Source organism: Bos grunniens, chromosome X (genome assembly GCF_055505025.1).
Source record: "Bos grunniens cultivar Pamir isolate PY7600 chromosome X, Bosgru_T2T1.0, whole genome shotgun sequence".
NCBI lineage: Eukaryota > Metazoa > Chordata > Mammalia > Artiodactyla > Bovidae > Bos > Bos grunniens.
In genome coordinates this window covers 137,486,966-137,506,593 of record NC_141194.1, presented here as the reverse complement: position 1 = coordinate 137,506,593, position 19,628 = coordinate 137,486,966, and the positions used below count along the sequence as shown (strand labels likewise).

Genomic DNA, 19,628 nt, shown 5'->3' with positions numbered 1-19,628 from the left:
TGTCTAGCAAAGGGCTCAGCTGGTTTGTGCTGAGACTCACTTTGCAGTGGTTGATCAGAGGGGGGAAAAAATCACTTTCTTCAATCCTTCCACCTCAGACTTGAACTGTGAAGACACTGGCATCATTTTCATCCTTTAAAATGATACTAGTGCCTCAAGAGCATGACAAATTTTCAGCAGTGGTTTCTACTACAGGTGGTTCTCCCTTTAAATAAACTTGCTATGTGAAAAACGGAATTTTATATAGGGAATTGTGTATAGGGAATTGTATCCAATTGTATATTGGATAAGGAGTGGTGATCATTCATTTTACATGAAGCATTCTTATAGAAAGTCAGCTACCCTTGTATATTTAAAAGGAACTAAAATGCTTCATGAATTTTCTAAAGCACTCCCTTTACTCTAGACCCAGTCCAAATCCCATATCCACTAAAAAAAATCATCAAAAGTACTTAACATCCCATTAATTTTTTTTAAACCTCTGGATTCATACTCATGACCTTAACAAGGAAGCCTGCTTTCCGTCCTTGGGGCTCAATGAAGGATTGAATGCTGGGATCCAAAACACCTGGGGATTCTCTAATTTTGAAGATGAGAAAACTGACACCCAGAGAATTATTTGTCCAGGGACCCTTGGCAAGTTAGTGGCATGGCTCAGATTAGAACCCACATCACCTCACTCTGGCCAAAGCTCCATTCACTCTCCTGCAGCTCTCTGTAATACAAGTTCTCTTCACTTTCTTAAGATGTAGAGACAACAATTCCTCCACATTTTCTGAATTCTTCACTTATGACATACCACTACCCTGCAGTTATTTGCGTCTATGTCAGCTCCCTTCTTCTGGGCTTCCCAGGTGGCACTAGTGGTAAAGAATGCAGGATACATAAGAGATGTGAATTCCATCTCTGGGTTGGTAAGATCCCGTGGAGGAGGGCATGGAACCCACTCCAGCATTCTTGCCTGCAGAATCCCATGGACAGAGGAGCCTGGCAGGCCACAGTCCGTAGGGTCACTAAGAGTTGGACACTACTGAAATGACTTAGCACGCACTGTTCCTGTGGTAGATGATATCTCCTTTGTGTACACAGGAAGGCAGAGTGGTGTAATGAAGTGCAGCATAGTATAGTGGAAAGGGCACTGAATTCAGGGGTTTGAGTTCTTCTACCACTTGGGAACTTTACCCCCTCATTTGTCAAATGCAGACAATAATCCTTTTACCTAGTAATTACATTTAATTCATTTAACATGTGCTTGGACATAGTATGTCAGTGACTTTATTGAATGTAACAGGAGTATAAAACTTTAAGATTGGAGAATTCCTTTGCGTTCCACTCATTAGGACTCAGCCCTTTCACTGTTAAATACCTGGGTTCAATCCCTGGTTGAGGAACTAAGATTTTGCAAACCATGCACCCTGGGCACCCTCCCTCCCCGCCAAAAAAACCAAGATGAGCTGGAATTGACCATAGGAATCATCTAGTTCAGCCCTCCCTCATTCCCTCTCCATTTTACAGCCAAGGAACCCAAGTCTCAGAGGTGAAGTGATTTGTTCAGTCATTCAACTTGTATGAATTTGCCTGCCTGTGTCTGTTGATTCCTAGCCTAGAACTCTTTCCATTATACTATTCTATAAAATAAATGAGTCTCTTCTGGAACTTCAGCACTTAATATTTTTATCATAAATTTGGCCTCTGAGTTTGCAATGTTATAGCAGTCTCTTAATACTCCATGTTTTTGTCCTATGTCCCCAGTTAGGCCACACGTTTCTTAGAGCAAATCACCTTCTACCTTTCTTGAATGCCACGGTAACATTGAGCACAGTGAGTACAGAGTAAGATCCCTGAAAACTTTTATTGATAGAGGAGTGTTTCAATGGTCTGTGAGACCTACAGAACCACCCCAAATGTGCCCTTGGCTCTTTCATTCTGATGTAGCCACTGGATATCTACTTAGTTCACAGAGCAGTAGGCTTCCTCCTTGGAAGTCTCAGTGAAATCTCTCCCAAAACCATGGGGAAGGACAATGATACCTGGAAGAGGGAGCTTAAAATCATGTCCTCCAGGATGTGAAAAGGGCAGCAGTGACACACTGGACAGATTTGTCATCTGAATACATGAACTTAATGATGCAACGAAGAGAAGCCAAAGGTGGGAGTCCGCAGGTAGAAGAAGAAAAGGAATCAATTTTGGGTCATGTGTTCAGAACAACTTCCAAGCAACATGTGTGAGATCTGCTAGCCTAATGAGTAGGTGTTTCTGTCAATACAGTTGGTCAAAGAAAGAAAGTTTTTATTCAGTACAATTGCTTGAACGAAAGGATCGCTCATTATCGTCTGGATTTAATGCATGCTGGATTTCCCCAAAATCTTTGTTTTTTTTTTAGAAAACTGTTTCATATCAGTTCAGATAGAACTCTCTTGTTTATTGTTGATTTAACCCCAAAATCTTTCTGACTCGTTTTTAATCATAAAAAAATGATAAAAAAATTCTACTTCACTGAAAAGTACAATCCTGCTATTATTATAACATATTCTGTCATTTCTGCCTCAGGTAGAACTGCTTTGTATAGTCATTTTTATTATATATGCTTATATGTATTGAAAACATACATTTTGACTATATATACGTATGTTCTTATTTATATCTATTTTATTGTGTACTGTTGTTCCTACATTTTGAATATGCTGAGGTTTCCCTAGTTGTTCATACCATCTTTAAAGTATTTCACGATATTGGACTGAGTAGAATATATCCGGACCTTAAGCCTTTAAGAAATACAAATCATCTCAGCTTCATTCTTTTTTTCACTTCAGGAAAAAGATGTGGGGAATACACTCATTCCCTCCCAAATGAAGTAATTTAATCCTTGGGCTCCACAAAATGGGATTTCTCAACATTAAACATTAATAAAAAATGCATTAGGGTTCAGTGTCAGGAGCTCTAGAACACCAATTCCAAGGGGTTAAGAGTCACTCACTTCCGAATGTATCTGGCAACCATACGTTTCTGTGCCTGAAAGAGACATGCAAGGGAGAGGGGGGAGTAGCGATTATGCAAATGTGGGTATCCAGACATACAAAGCTTTCTGAGAGTAAATTAAGTTTTCAGATAGAAAGGTCTAATTCACATAATATTCTTGGATAGGAGCCAGTTTCAGGTTTAAGGTCCTAAAATAACTTGGAAAGAAAATCTCTCAGGGGCGGGTAGGGGTAGGGGTGGGATTCCTCCAAACTCTGTATCCAAGGCATTTTAGGCACGGCAGAGCTATTAACAGAAGTATAAGCCTTCAGAAGCAATGCTGTCTGTCACCAAAAGGTAAGTGGGAGAAGAAAAGTTGTCATGCATAGACTTTTTCCCCCCTCTTTTTCTGCAAATAAACCTTCTGGATCATGTGTTAGAGAAACTTTGCACCAGAAATTAGAATATATCTTCCCAGAAACACTGTGCGAGGACTGCTCAAGATATCCATCAGGGTGTTTCACCCCTTTCATTTCATTAACACATACAGTCCATTCAGTTATAAGGTGATGACTGCATTTTGAAAATTCACCGCACTATGACAGAATCATGCATGGGTAAGGGTCTTATGGGAAAAATGGTGTTTGGGCACAATATCTGAAGGGTGCTTGTGAAAGTGGGTGTCAGAAGGATCGCAGCTTATGAGTTATTGTGAAGTGGTGGAAGGAGGGCTATCTGAATCAGACAGGGAGTTCTAACACCAGATGTGGGTGGGCAAGGCTTCTAACACACATGGTGAGCTAAGGTAGCCGGTAGATGTTTCAGATGTAAGCATGTGCATGTTTTGTATATTCGTCCATGGCTGTATCTGCTGTATGTGGTCTCCTGCATGCACCTAGTATTTTTAACAGATGGAATCGCACATGTGCAAATGTGAAATTTCTCTTACGTTCAAATTGTTCTCAAATGTACTAATAACATGGGGACAAATCAATGTTTTCAAAACAAGCATTGTAGCAGAACTGACTGTACAGATAAAATAGCTTTCAGTAGGTGTTAAAAATATTGTCATTAATATGGTAAAGTCAAATAGATATTTTTTCCTTAAACAATTTGACCAAAATAGACACAAGCCTTGTTTTGCAAAGTCTATGTATTTAACTAATTGATCAGTTTTCTATAATGACACTATGACAATACAGCCTCAAATATGTTTTGTCCCAAAGTTACTATACAGTATATGTTGCAAAGGGGGGCACATATATTCCTATAACTCAAGAGAAAGGTCACAGGAGGTCAGAGAACATGTATCTACTTCCTCATTTAGTCTGTTTCATTACCCCTTTGGCTAAAGTGGGGACAGCATCATGATGCTTTGGCTCCAATTCTGAATCCAAAAAATGTCTGAAAATGTGAGGTTTTTTTTCCTAACTCATTTGGTGGGAAAACCTAACCAGAACTGATATGATGATATTTACAGTCTCTCTGCATTTCATTTAGTGAATTCCCCTACTTTTAGCTGTGGAAATACTGATGTGTTTTATTAAGTGGTGCTGGCCCACATCCCAATTCAGGGGTTGCACAATAGACAGTGTATCTTTATGCTATTGCCTTTAGAAAGTCTTAAAAATTCTAAATTGTAAAATAAGTGTACCCCAAAGATTCTAGATAAAGCATTGAGTCTGTATTATTATTTAAGCACCTCTCTGAACTCTTATGAGGCAAAATTAATTAATGCTTCTGACGGCCTTAGTAATCTACATGAGCAAAGAACATCAGGGCACCAAGGGTTATTGCCATAACTACTTATGTCAAGTCTCTTGAGGCCAATTATAAGGCTTTGGTTTCTGGGATTGGTTTTCTGAGCTGTTCTCTGTCCTAGGAAGGAGAGGGAATAAAAAGAAACAGATTTAATAAAAACAAGAGAGGTTTATTAGTAATATTAACTATTCCTACTAATTTTGCCTGCCAATGCAGGAGATGTAAGAGACACAGGTTCAATCCCTGGGTTTGGAAGATCCCCTGAAGAAGGGCATGGCAATCCACTCCAGTACTCTTGCCTGGAGAATCCCATGGACAGAGGAGCCTTGCAGGCTACAGTCCATAGGGTCGCACAGAGTTGGACAGGACTGAAGCGACTTCGCACACTAATTCTCAATGGATATTACTACTTTAGAGTACTTGTCACAAGTAGCCTTCACAACCAGTGAGGAGGCAGTTATACATTTGCATGTTATGGCTAATATCCATTAACTTGATAGTGTTCAGTGATCATCAAATTAGTCCTAAGTGTATCTGGCTGTAGACATTTCTGTTCTTAACCTTATAATTATTATTATAGGCTCAAAGAATATGGAGGTAATAAAATTGGTTTTCTGAAGAAAATGGAATAAACAGGTATACCTTATCATTCTTCTGGCTCAAATAATACTGCTTTAATATTGATATACTAACAGTCTTTAATAAAAGCAGATTCATTAGTTAAATAAACCATTAGATTGAGAACAGAAATAAAGTCTATTACATAGCTAATGTTTAATAGATGTGTGTGTGTGTGTGGGGGGCATGTGAGGGCTTCCCACGTGGTGCTAGTGGTAAAGAACTTGCCGCCAATGCAGAAGACATAAGAGATGCGAGTTCAGTCCTTGGGTCAGGAAGATCCCCTGGAGGAGGGCATGGCAACCCACTCCAGTATTCTTGCCCAGAGAATCCCATGGGAAGAGGACCTGGCATGCTATATTCCATGGGTCACAAAGAGTTGGACACGACTGAGCAACTGAGCACACACATGGGCATGTGAATGAGTGAGACATAGAGAACAACAGAACGAGGTAGAAGGAGAGAGAAACAGAGAGGAGAACTCACAATGACAGCAGATAACTGTGGGAGAAGAGTCACAGAGGCCTGGGGAAGGCTAACAATAATAAATTATAATACCATCAGGCTGACATGGTTTCAACCTGGTGCTGGATTTCTTCCCTCTGCATGGCTCCTGAGCCCTGCAATGTTATGTATGATTGTAAAGTCCATCCCTTTGAGGACTTTAAACGGTCCTCTCAGTAAGCCAGCAAGTAAGAGATATGCTTCATTAATTTTTGTCAGTTAGATTGATCTTTGTTACAACCACTAGAAATAAAGCTGAACACTGGAGCACCTACAATCCTTTGACATGTTTGTGCTGAAACTCCTATTTACACTTCAGTCTCTCCATAAGCTGATGCATATCTTTAAAGGCTGTGCTGGTCTACCTCCTGAAAATCTAGGTCTCATTAACTTCCTTTCCTGCTCTCCAATCAGTTGTACAAGCGAAACAAAGAGTCAGATATACACAAGGCAGCCCTCTTCCAATCCATTTCTCCCTGTCTCTATTATTGGGGGAATCCAACTGTGCCATGCACTGTATTGGCTTTACATAGTGCAATTAGCCAATCTCAGGCATAACAGTCAATATTCCTACCGACAGTACCTGGTTTGTTAACTCAATCAACTCTCTGACAAAGATTAAGACAAACTAGGACTTTACAACCAAGAAAATAATAGAAAGAAAGAGAGGACTGTGGCTAATGCTATTTTGGTTAAATTATTCATGTAAATGTATAAACTAATTTTCTTGGTTGTGAGAACACAAGGAGGATACATCTTCACTTATATTTTCAGAGTAGCTTGATGATGTTAAAAAGAACAAAAGAAAAATGAAGCCAATACATTTATTACCTGTTAATTTTTCTATGCAGAATGGTAAAGAGCTCTACTTTGTGACAAAATTTGGAATTTTAAATGTCAGATTCTAAATATTAATATATGGTATTAACAATTCAAATTAAATTTAGTGGTTGGCCAAAGCCTTTTTCACTATGGTCTTGAAGGAAACTCTGTTATCCATTATGTACCATGAAACATGAAATAGATAATTGCCCTGTTTTATCTTATGCTGACAGTGATGCTGTGGCTTCCATTATTAGGCAGTGAAGTATATCAAAAAGAAAATATAAAAAGTAATGATCCTTAAAAGTTCACATTTACTTTATACTCAACTAAAGTCCTAAGTAGGTATTTCAATTATTTTCAGTCCCCAAGTTCATTATTTATTTGCAAGTAGGTAATGGAGGGTTATGAATTAATTGACAGTGAATCCTTTAATAAATTGGCTAATAACAGATATTGTGGAATTTTACAAAGTTTTCATTTTCAGAGCTTCACTTTTTTATTAGACTATTAGAAATGGTCACCCTATATTTGTTCAAAAAGCAACAGATAAAAATCTTTCTAATGTTATTTATGAAAATGGAATTCTGAATGTTTGAAGCACAAATCAAGAAAACATTATGACTGTGTCTAAAAGCTCTAAGAAAAATATTTTTCAACCACCATATGTTAAATAATGAGGGCAAACTATATTGAGTAGTAAAAAACAAAAAGAAAAATCCCTAGAGGATAAAAAGAAAACATGGAGAACTAGGGAAGACTGGGGAAGGTTTTAGCACCTCCATCCCAAACTTTTCAACAAAAAGAATGAAGAAAAAGTACTTGTTATTAAAAATTAATACCTTGAAGAGATAGTGAAGGACAGGGAAGCCTGGTGTGCTGCAGCCCATGGGGTCGCAAAGCGTCGGACATGACTCAGCAACTGAACAACAATCTTACATTAACCATTATATAATCATCATTGTCTGGCTATTTGGTGAGAAACCTCGTCCATACCCTGTAGGTACTCTCCCAGGAATAAGAGAAACCCATGGATACCAAGTGAAGTGGTGAAAAGGGGTTCCAACATCTATACTGGGAGATTGAAAACATGTGTAGTGTCCACCAGGGACAGTGGGAAGAGACAGCACCGTTATGGCTGTATTCACATGACCCAGATGATTCTCCCTCGTTTTCATCTTTGCTCTAACTCAGCAGTTCTCAGCTAGAGGATCCAAACAAACCAAAGTTTTGCTATCACTTGTTACTACAATAGAGGACTAAAGTTCACAGACAATTTATTTTAAAAATGGTGGATGAAAAGGTGATACCTGTAACAGTGCCACTCTGAGTTACCCTTGGATGTGCTTTCCTGGAGTAAAGGGGTGGGGCTATAGCTAGTGCTAGGAATTGGGTACAACTCTGATCTCAGAAACAATTTCCATATTCTCATGCTTGCTGAATGATTCTATGCATACCATGGACATGAAGAAAATTTGGTTATTCACACCCCCAAAAAAGAAAATAAGGGGGGGGAAATTGGGGGAAAATCTTCACATTCTCACACGAGTGTCTGACACACGTACATTATTCAGATATGCTGCAGCCAAAAAAAAGAACTGTGATCTTGATGGAGGATGGCAGAACACCAGTATCTTCCAGCAACCTTTCTGCCTGATAGATTTTGGGTTACTGAGGGACTCTCCCAGAGAGGTATGAGCTAGGAAGAGAGAGTTCTGCGAGGAAGGAGAGAGTAACTTTTACTTCTCTCTGGTATTCAAGTGATGTATCTACTTGTCATATATCAAGAGCTGGGGTCTGAATCATCTTTATAGCTCCCACACACTTAGCTCAAAATTTTATTCAATACTTTATAATTTTGTTTGTTCGAAAATTTAATTAATTTGAACAAAATCAAAATTTTAAATTCAATTAAGTGTATTTTTTAAAAACCAATTATAGTCACTCTGGTGGGAGACTGTTTGATGATGACAAATACCTTATTTGATTGAATTCTTCACATTCCTACCAGCTGTTTTGGCATTGTGTGGGCACAGCCTGTCTCTGAAAGTTTCTGCCTGAAGTGTTCTGAAATGTTCATTGATTAACTCACTCATTATTACAAATTTTCATTTTCTTGTTTTTCAGCATGTTATTTTACTGAGATGTTAAATAGAGTTATTTCTTGGAGAGGTGCCGACATTAAGACCTATTACTAAGCCTGCCTTATAAACTTTGCTTATGCTAAGTTATGCATACTTAACTCATTTTATTTTTCCCTTCAAACTCTGATTCATTCCCTCAATTACATTACTGCTTATCTCTCTGGACTCCCTCCAATTTAACTAGGCCTTTATGGTTCCCCAAACAAAATGCAACATTCTAGATGAACATCACCCAGAATACAAGAAAGTTATCTGAAAAATTCTTTTGTAATGATGTCTTTTCACATGCATCCTCAAATTACATATAGAATGCACTTGAGACTTCATTAACTGGAAGATGGCTAATGAAGTCATGAGAAGGCAGCTCAATTAGGAAATATAGTGATATATTGATACAGATGTGTCTACTAGTGGATCAAGCAAAATGTCCATCAAAATACGCAAATTAGTGGAATCTACTAATATAATGTTAGAGTCGAATGAACATCCAGTGAATTCAGGCAGGTTTCTCCCAACTCTCACCCACTGAGATTTAATGTATAGGTGCCTTAGGAAAACTAAAAAGTTATCTTGTCTCGAGAGGAAGAGTGTCAGTGTACAGAAACAGAAGGAAAAGTGAGAACATGTGTTGAGGAAACTATGAATATTTGAAACTGCAGTAACAAAGAAATATAAATGGTAATCTGAGAAATTAAGAAAATATTTCCTAGGTAGTGATTGATCAGTGTTTCCATAAAGTATCTTAATTAACTTAATTCTTAGTTAAGGTCATTTAAATCAATTTCTTCAAATGGTACACAGGGGAAACATACATGTATGATAGATGAGATGCTGAGAGGGACAGAGGATTAAACACACATTGCTTATGTGAAGCAGTTCTCAAAGAAACCTCTTGTTAGTGTTTGAAATCAGTGAATGGGTGCACAAAAGCTCTTTCCTGTGTATTAATATGGAGGGGTACGGGGGTCTGTACCAGACCAAACTGCAGAGTGTGATCTGGGTTTATGGCAGGGTGTGATGACAACCGGGAGAAGGCAATGGCACCCCACTCCAGTACTGTTGCCTGGAAAATCCCATGATGGAGGAGCCTGGTAGGCTGCAGTCCATGGGGTCGCTAAGAGTCGGACACGACTGAGTGACTTCATTTTCACTTTCCATTTTCACACACTGGAGAAGGAAATGGCAACCCACTCCAGTGTTCTTGCCTGGAGAATCCCAGGGACGGGGGAGCCTGGTGGGCTGCAGTTCATGGGGTCGCACAGAGTCAGACACGCCTGAAGCGACTTGGCGGCAGCAGTGGCGGTGATGACAACCTGGATTTGATTCAAGTTTGCTTTTCCTTTGGTTTACTCCCTAACGGCAAATAAGCACTACAAAAGATATTAAATAAAATTTGAACACAAGGCATGTGTACATGGCTCCATTTGCCTCCCTTGTACTTCATGAAAGCAAGTCTTGATTTGGTGATTGGTAGCCTGCCCAGAGTGAGATGTCTAACGGAGGAAAGAACTCAGTGTTACAGGACTGTTGTCTTTTGTACTTCCCGATTCATTAGCATTTGGAAACAGCTTATGTAAAGCATAATCCTGCTACTCAGGAAGTCATCTCATGCAGGGTTAATGCCCAGCCAGCTCCCTGATCTTCAAATTCTTGTCATGGCAGCACGAGGGAAATCTTCCCTTGTCTCTGCACGACACAAGTCCTAGGTGATTCCCATTTATTTCCCTTAGACGGTTTCCATGGAAAAATCTGGCCACAGGATACCACGGGGACTTCTAGTAGTAATCCTAAAAACTAAGTTGTAAGTCAGGGTACAGAAATAAAAGGTAAAGTGTGAACCACTATTGAAATATTTTTTTTTTAAAGTAGGCCTTGAGAACCCCATGAACAGTATGAAAAGGCAAAATGATAGGATACTGAAAGAGGAACTCCCCAGGTCAGTAGGTGCCCAATATGCTACTGGAGATCAGTGGAGAAATAACTCCAGAAAGAATGAAGGGATGGAGCCAAAGCAAAAACAATACCCATCTGTGGATGTGACTGGTGATAGAAGCGAGGTCCAATGCTGTAAAGAGCAATATTGCATAGGAACCTGGAATGTCAGGTCCATGAATCAAGGCAAATTGGGAGTGGTCAAACAGGAGATGGCAAGAGTGAACGTCGACATTCTAGGAATCGGTGAACTCAAGTGGACTAGAATGGGTGAATTTAACTCAGATGACCATTATATCTACTACTGTGGGCAGGAATCCCTCAGAAGAAATGGAGTAGCCATCATGGTCAACAAAAGAGTCCATAATGCAGTACTTGGATGCAATCTCAAAAACGACAGAATGATCTCTGTTTGTTTCAAGGCAAACCATTCAATATCAAATTAATCCAAGTCTATGCCCCAACCAGTAACACTGAAGAAGCTGAACGGTTCAATGAAGACCTACAAGACCTTTTAGAACTAACACCCAAAAGAGATGTCCTTTTCATTATAGGGGACTGGAATGCAAAAGTAGGAAGTCAAGAAACACCTGGAGTAACAGGCAAATTTGGCCTTGGAATACGGAATGAAGCAGGGCAAAGACTAATACAGTCTTGCCAAGAAAATGCACTGGTCATAGCAAACACCCTCTTCCAACAACACAAGAGAAGACTCTACACATGGACATCACCAGATGGTCCACACCGAAATCAGACTGATTATGTTCTTTGCAGACAAAGATGGAGACGCTCTATACAGTCAGCAAAAACAAGACCGGGAGCTGACTGTGGCTCAGATCATGAGCTCCTTATTACCAAATTCAGACTTAAATTGAAGAAAGTAGGGAAAACCACTAGACCATTCAGGTATGACCTAAATCAAATCCCTTATGATTATACAGTGTAAATGAGAAATAGATTTAAGGGCCTAGATCTGATAGACAGAGTGCCTGATGAACTATGGAAAGAGGTTCATGACATTGTATAGAAGAAAAGAAAAAAAAAAGACCATCTCCATGGAAAAGAAATGCAAAAAAGCAAAATGGCTGTCTGGGGAGGCCTTACAAATAGCTGTGAAAAGAAGAGAAGCAAAAAACAAAGGAGAAAAGGAAAGATATAAGCATCTGAATGCAGAGTTCCAAAGAATAGCAAGAAGAGATAAGAAAGCCTTCCTCAGCGATCAATGCAAAGAAATGGAGGAAAACAACAGAATGGGAAAGACTAGAGATCTCTTCAAGAAAATTAGAGATATCAAGGGAACATTTCATGCAAAGATGGGCTCGATAAAGGACAGAAATGGTAGGGATTTAACAGAAGCGGAAGATATTAAGAAGAGGTGGCAAGAATACACAGAAGAACTGTACAAAAAAGATCTTCACGACCCAGATAATCACGATGGTGTGATCACTTACCTAGAGCCAGACATCCTGGAATGTGAAGTCAAGTGGGCCTTAGAAAGCATCACTATGAACAAAGCTAGTGGAGGTGATGGAATTCGAGTTGAGCTATTTCAAATCCTGAAAGATGATGCTGTGAAAGTGCTGCACTCAATATGCCAGCAAATTTGGAAAACTCAGCAGTGGCCACAGGACTGGAAAAGGTCAGTTTTCATTCCAATCCCAAAGAAAGGCAAAGCCAAAGAATGCTCAAACTACTGCACAATTGCACTCATCTCACACGCTAGTAAAGTAATGCTCAAAATTCTCCAAGCCAGGCTTCAGCAATACGTGAACCATGAACTTCCAGATGTTCAAGCTGGTTTTAGAAAAGGCAGAGGAACCAGAGATCAAATTGCCAACATCCGCTGGATCATCGAAAAAGCAAGAGAGTTCCAGAAAAACATCTATTTCTGCTTTATTGACTATGCCAAAGCCTTTGACTGTGTGGATCACAATAAACTGTGGAAAATTCTGAAAGAGATGGGCATACCAGACCACCTGACCTGCCTCTTGAGAAATCTGTATGCAGGTCAGGAAGCAACAGTTAGAACTGGACATGGAACAACAGACTGGTTCCAAATAGGAAAAGGAGTACGTCAAGGCTGTATATTGTCACCCTGCTTATTTAACTTCTATGCAGAGTACATCATAAGAAACGCTGGACTGGAAGAAGCACAAGCTGGAATCAAGATTGCCAGGAGAAATATCAATAACCTCAGATATGCAGATGACACCACCCTTATGGCAGAAAGTGAAGAGGAACTCAAAAGCCTCTTGATGAAGGTAAAAGTGCAGACTGAAAAAGATGGCTTAAAGCTCAGCATTCAGAAAACGAAGATCACGGCATCAGTCCCATCACTTCATGGGAAATAGATGGGGAAACAGTGGAAACAGTGTTAGACTTTATTTTTCTGGGCTCCAAAATCACTGCAGATGGTGACTGCAGCCATGAAATTAAAAGACGCTTACTCCTTGGAAGGAAAATTATGACCAACCTAGATAGCATATTAAAAAGCAGAGACATTACTTTGCCAAAAAAGGTCCGTCTAGTCAAGGCTATGGTTTTTCCAGTGATCATGTATGGATGTGAGAGTTGGACTGTGAAGAAGGCTGAGCGCCAAAGAATTGATGCTTTTGAACTGTGGTGTTGGAGAAGACTCTTGAGTCCTTTGGACTGCAAGGAGATCCAACCAGTCCATTCTGAAGGAGATCAGCCCTGGGATTTCTTTGGAAGGAATGATGCTAAAGCTGAAACTCTAATATTTGGTCACCTCATGTGAAGAGTTGACTCATTAGAAAAGACTCTGTTGCTGGGAGGGATTGGGGGCAGGAGGAGAAGGGGATGACAGAGGATGAGATGGCTGGATGGCATCACTGACTCGATGGACGTGAGTCTGAGTGAACTCCGGGAGTTGGTGATGGACAGGGAGATCTGGCGTGCTGCGATTCATGGGGTTGTGAAGAGTCGGACACGACTGAGCGACTGAACTCAACTGAACTGAAAATAGGGCTCATATCTTACTAATATGTTATTACTGCTTATAATGTTCAAAATAAATGATAGAGAAAGAATTAAACCTAATTAGCTATGGAATACCTTTCATTCAGAAGCAGGAAACAAAGGGGAGGGTGTGTCTTGGTTTCATTTACTTATTTTCAGTAAGGAGAAACAAGGATAGAGTACTTGCTCTATTACTTATCTAGTTATTTAGAGAACTGAATCTGTACATAACTTGTTTAAATTTATAAGTACATCCTGACATTTCCAATGACATGGTGGTTAAGTTACAATATTAGGATCAGATCAATCTGAGTTTAAATCATAGTTCTGCTGTTTCCTCAATGTTTGATGTTGAACAATCAAACCGTTTCAAGCCTCTATTTCTTTATCTGTAAAATAGGGATCTTAATGAAAATCTCTTACTGTTTTTGTGAAAATTAAATGAGGTCACAGGTATAAAACAGAGTACCTGGCACATAGTAACCACTAAATAATATTATTAAACAAATGATCAATTATCGAATCCAACAAAGTCTATAAAATTCAAGCACCAGCTAGTACATAACCTAAGAAAAAAAATCTGATTCTAAACTTTTTGATTATTTAAAACTTCTCCATTATAATGAAAAAACATTTTAGAATCTTTACAGGTTTCTTATTTTCTTCTCAATAGTTCTGAGAAGCTATTATTGAAATCATGAGTCAATATGAGAATAGTTGACTCCTATCCTTTCCTCTTCCTCCAAGCCACACCAAACACTCTCTATTGATTAGCTTTCTTATTATGCTCTCAGTCCTTTTTTACTTCAGATAACAAACTCTATTTCTAAATGATTTGGGAAATACATGCTTTCTAAAGTACCTATTGCAATAATACCTCAGGACTTTAACATTAGAGCAAAGGATGTGAAGAAAAACCATTTTCGTGAATACCACATTAGCGCTTTGTATTTAGGAAGCACCTTTCATCTGCATCTCTCAAAGTCCTTCACAAATATTATCTGATGCTTTATTCACTGGGCCACGCTGCAAAGAAAATTGCCTTTCAGCGAAGTCCCTCAAAGTACATAAAACCTCATGAGGGAAGGAACTGTAGATAGTTGGTTAAAGTGTCAGGAATATTCAGAGACATTAAAAAATAGTATATATGAAAATATCAACAAAGTGCGACTGCTTCTTAGAAACATGAGGTCCCCATAGGTTTAGCTTTCAGAGTAAATACATACACAGGAACTTTGTTGTATGGGCACTAAGACCAACATTCACATTATAAGTTAATGATATTTGATCAATTTTGTAACCTAATTTGGTGTAGATGACTTACCTTACATACATATATATATTTATTAAAGCATTGCATCTTAATGATTTGTATGTGCTAAGTCGCTTTGGTCATGTCTGAATCTTTGTGACCCCATGGACTGTAGCCTGCCAGGCCCTTCTGTCCATGGGGATTCTCCAGGCAAGAATACTGGAGTGGGTTGCTATGCCCTCTTCCAGGGGATCTTCCCGACCCAGGGATCAAACCCATGGCTCCTGCATTGCAGGCAGATTCTCTACCACTGAGCCACTGGAGAATCCCCAATATTAATGATATTAATGATAGTCCCTAGTATATGTAAAAAGCATGGAAGTCAGACCAGGATTGTATACCAAGTACTTAGCACAGTGACTGGTTCTCAGTTAATGTTAGCTACCAAAATAATTATTGTAAATATTATCATTATGAATTTAGATTAGGAAAATTATTTTCTTTAACAGAATTGAGTGAAAGCCTACCTGTATTCACATTAGTTGCTACTGTTCCTAAAATATGTACCTATGAACTAAGAGGGAAAGAAAAACTCACCCCCTTTCTCAAGATGGGGAGAAGCATGACTACTTGCACACCGAGACCTTTTATAGGCTTCTGACTGTAATCATTTATCAGTGTCTGGTTGTCACAGACTACGGCTGTGGTGTGTGTGCGTGCTTAGTTGCTCAGTAGTGTTTGATTCTTTGTCACCCTATGGACTCGGAGAAGGCAATGGCAACCCAGCCTAGTACTCTTGCCTGGAAAATCCCATGGATGGAGGAGCCTGGTATGCTGCAGTCCATGGGGTCACGAAGAGTCAGACATGGCAGAGAGACTTCATTTTCACTTTCTTGCGTTGGAGAAGGAAATGGCAACCCACTCCAGTGTTCTTGCCTGGAGAATCCCAGGGACGGCAGAGCCTGGTGGGCTGCCGTCTATAGGGTCGCACAGAGTTGGACACGACTGAAGTGATTTAGCAGCAGCAGCAGCACCCCATGGACTGTAGCCCACCAGGTTCCTCTGTCCATGGTGATTATCCAGGCAAGAATACTGAGTGGGTTGCCATGCTCTCCTCCAGGGGATCTTCCCAACCCAGGAATGGAACTCAGATCTCCTGCACTGCAGGCAGGTTCTTTACAGTCTGAGCCACCAGGGAAGCCCCTATGGTTGTGGATACGCCATGAAAACATGTGGAAAATTTGGGGGTGGGTTTGGGGGAGGGGAGACTGTATCAAGTGAGGGAATTTATATAATCCAAAGGAAATAACTGACTTAGAGAACTTTAATCAATTATATTGATGCCACAAAAACACATTAATGTATACAGATTCACTGTGGAGTCGCCCTCAGCTTCATGTACTGCTTCGTAGGGTTATTATTTTTGGTTCTAGATACTCAATTATTGTATCTTATCATTCACACCTAAGAAAAACCTGGAATAACAGGCAAATTTGACCTTGGAGTACAGAATGAAGCAGAGCAAAGTCTAATAGAGTTTTGCCAAGAGAACACACTCGTCATAGCAAAGACCCTCTTCCGACAACACAAGAGAAGACTCTACACATGGATAACACCAGATGGTCAACACTGAAATCAGACTGATTATATTCTTTGCAGCCAAAGACGGAGAAGCTCTATACAGTCAGCAAAAACAAGACCGGGAACTGACTGTGGCTCAGATCATGAACTCCTTATTGCGAAATTCAGACTTAAATTGAAGAAAGTAGGGAAAACCACTAGACCATTTAGGTATGACCTAAATCAAATCCCTTATGATTATACAGTGGAAGTGAGAAATATATTTAAGGGACTAGATCTGACAGATAGAGTGCCTGATGAACTATGGATGGAGGTTCATGACATTGCACAGGCGACAGGGATCAAGATCATCCCCATGGAAAAGAAATGCAAAAAAGCAAAATGGCTGTCTGGGGAGGCCTTACAAATAGCTGTGAAAAGAAGAGAAGTGATAAGTAAAGGAGAAAAGGAAAGATATAAGCATTTGAATGCAGATTTCCAAAGAATAGCAAGGAGAGATAAGAAAGCCTTCCTCAGTGATCAGTGCAAAGAAATGGAGGAAAACAACAGAATGGGAAAGACTAGAGATCTCTTCAAGAAAATTAGAGATATCAAGGGAACATTTCATGCAAAGATGGGCTCGATAAAGGACAGAAATGGTAGGGATCTAACAGAAGCGGAAGATATTAAGAAGAGGTGGAAAGAATACACAGAAGAACTGTACAAAAAAGATCTTCACGACCAAGATAATCACGATGGTGTGATCACTCACCTAGAGCCAGACATCCTGGAATGCAAAGTCAAGTTGGCCTTAGGAAGCATCACTATGAACAAAGCTAGTGAAGGTGATGGAATTCCAGCTGAGCTATTTCAAATCCTGAAAGATGATGCTGTGAAAGTGTTGCACTCAATATGCCAGCAAATTTGGAAAACTCAGCAGTGGCCACGGGACAGGAAAAGGTCAGTTTTCATTCCAATCCCAAAGAAAGGCAAGGCCAATGAATGCCCAAACTACCACACAATTGTACTCATCTCACATGCTAGTAAAGTAATGCTCAAAATTCTCCAAGCCAGGCTTCAGCAATACGTGAACCATGAACTTCCAGATGTTCAAGCTGGTTTTAGAAAAGGCAGAGGAACCAGAGATCCAATTGCCAACATCTGCTGGATCATGGAAAAAGCAAGAGAATTCCAGAAAAAACATCTGTTTCTGCTTTATTGACTATGCCAAAGCCTTTGACTGTGTGGATCAAAATAAACTATGGAAAATTCTGAAAGAGATGGGAATACCAGACCACCTGATCTGCCTCTGGAGAAATCTGTATGCAGGTCAGGAAGCAACAGTTAGAACTGGACATGGAACAACAGACTGGTTCCAAATAGGAAAAGGAGTATGTCAAGGCTGTATATTGTCTCCCTGCTTATTTAACTTATATGCAGAGTACATCATGAGAAATGCTGGACTGGAAGAAGCACAAGCTGGAATCAAGATTGCCGGAAGAAATATCAATAACCTCAGATATGCAGATGACGCCACCCTTATGGCAGAAAGTGAAGAGGAACTAAAGAGCCTCTTGATGAAAGCGAAAGAGGAGAGTGAAAAAGTTGGCCTAAAGCTCCACATTCAGAAAACTAAGATCATGGCATCTGGTCCCATCACTTCATGGCAAATAGATGGGGAAACAGTGGAAAAAGTGGCAGAGTTTATTTTTTGGGGCTCCAAAATCACTGCAGACGGTGATTGCAGCCATGAAATTAAAAGATGCTTACTCCTTGGAAGGAAAGTTATGATCAATGTAGATAGCATATTCAAAAGCAGAGACATTACTTTGCCAACAAAGGTCCGTCTAGTCAAGGCTATGGTTTTTCCAGTGGTCATGCATACATGTGAGAGTTGGACTGTGAAGAAAGCTGAATGCCGAAGAATTGATTCTTTTCAACTGTCGTGTTGGAGAAGACTCTTGAGAGTCCCTTGGACTGCAAGGAGATCCAACCAGTCCATCCTAAAGGAGATCAGTCCTGGGTGTTCACTGGATGGACTGATGCTAAAGCTGAAACTCCAGTACTTTGGCCACCTCATGTGAAGAGTTGACTCATTGGAAAAGACTCTGATACTGGGAAGGATTGGGGGCAGGAGGAGAAGGGGACGACAGAGGATGAGATGGCTGGATGGCATCACCTAGTCGATGGACATGAGTTTGAGTAAACTCTGGGAGTTGGTGATGGACAGGGAGGCCTGGCGTGCTGTGATTCATGGGGTCTCAAAGAGTCGTGTATGACTTGTGTATGAGTCGTGTATGACTTGTGTATGACAATTGCTCATACACGACCGAGCAATTGAACTCAATACGTTGTAAAATTCAATTATTTGAAAAAAATTGTTGTTAAGAATGTGGGATAATGGGGAGGGAGGTGGGAGGGGGGTTTAGGATTGGGAACACGTGTACACCCATGGCGGATTCATGTTGATGTATGGCAAAACCAATACAATACATATTGTAAAGTAATTAGCCTCTAATTAAAATAAATAAATTAAAAAAAATAATATAAAAATCCAAAAAAAAAAAAAAAAAGTATGTGGGATCATGAAAGTCTTCAGAGGAGATGAAAAATTTGAACTTATTTGAAGAAAATACATCGCTTTAAAATCATATATTGCTCCCACTTTAGAAATGGCTAATATGAGGCCTATTGAAGTAAAGAACCTGGTCCAAGGCCTTGATTCTATAGTGTTGAACTAACTCTATTAGCTGCCACTCAGCCATCTCTTCTGGGATTCCAAGCAAGTCACATCAACGGTACTTCTATCACACTTGCCATTCATATTCATTGCAACCAATGAAGATAAAATGCTGTGACTGAATCAGCTATGTAACAACTCATTGTATGTAATAGGTTACTTTATTTGTTAACTCAGTTCAGTATGCTTGTGCACAAATCATTACTTGCTTCCTTTTACTTGTCAGGAGCAAACAGCCTCATTTCAGAAATATCTATATAATTTATGTGATCCTTATCAGCAGTGTTTACCTTATATCATTTTATCCCATGTGGATCCTGAAAAATATCAGAAGAGATTGTTTAATGGGCTTGCTTTA

At 39.7% G+C, this 19,628-nt stretch overlaps 1 protein-coding gene across 2 annotated transcripts in view; it reads right to left on the bottom strand.

Moving 5' to 3' along the window:
• The window catches only part of TENM1 (teneurin transmembrane protein 1), a 904,402-nt gene that overhangs the window by 414,087 nt on the left and 470,687 nt on the right, over positions 1-19,628 (bottom strand). The gene's annotated exons all lie outside the window — the stretch shown is intronic.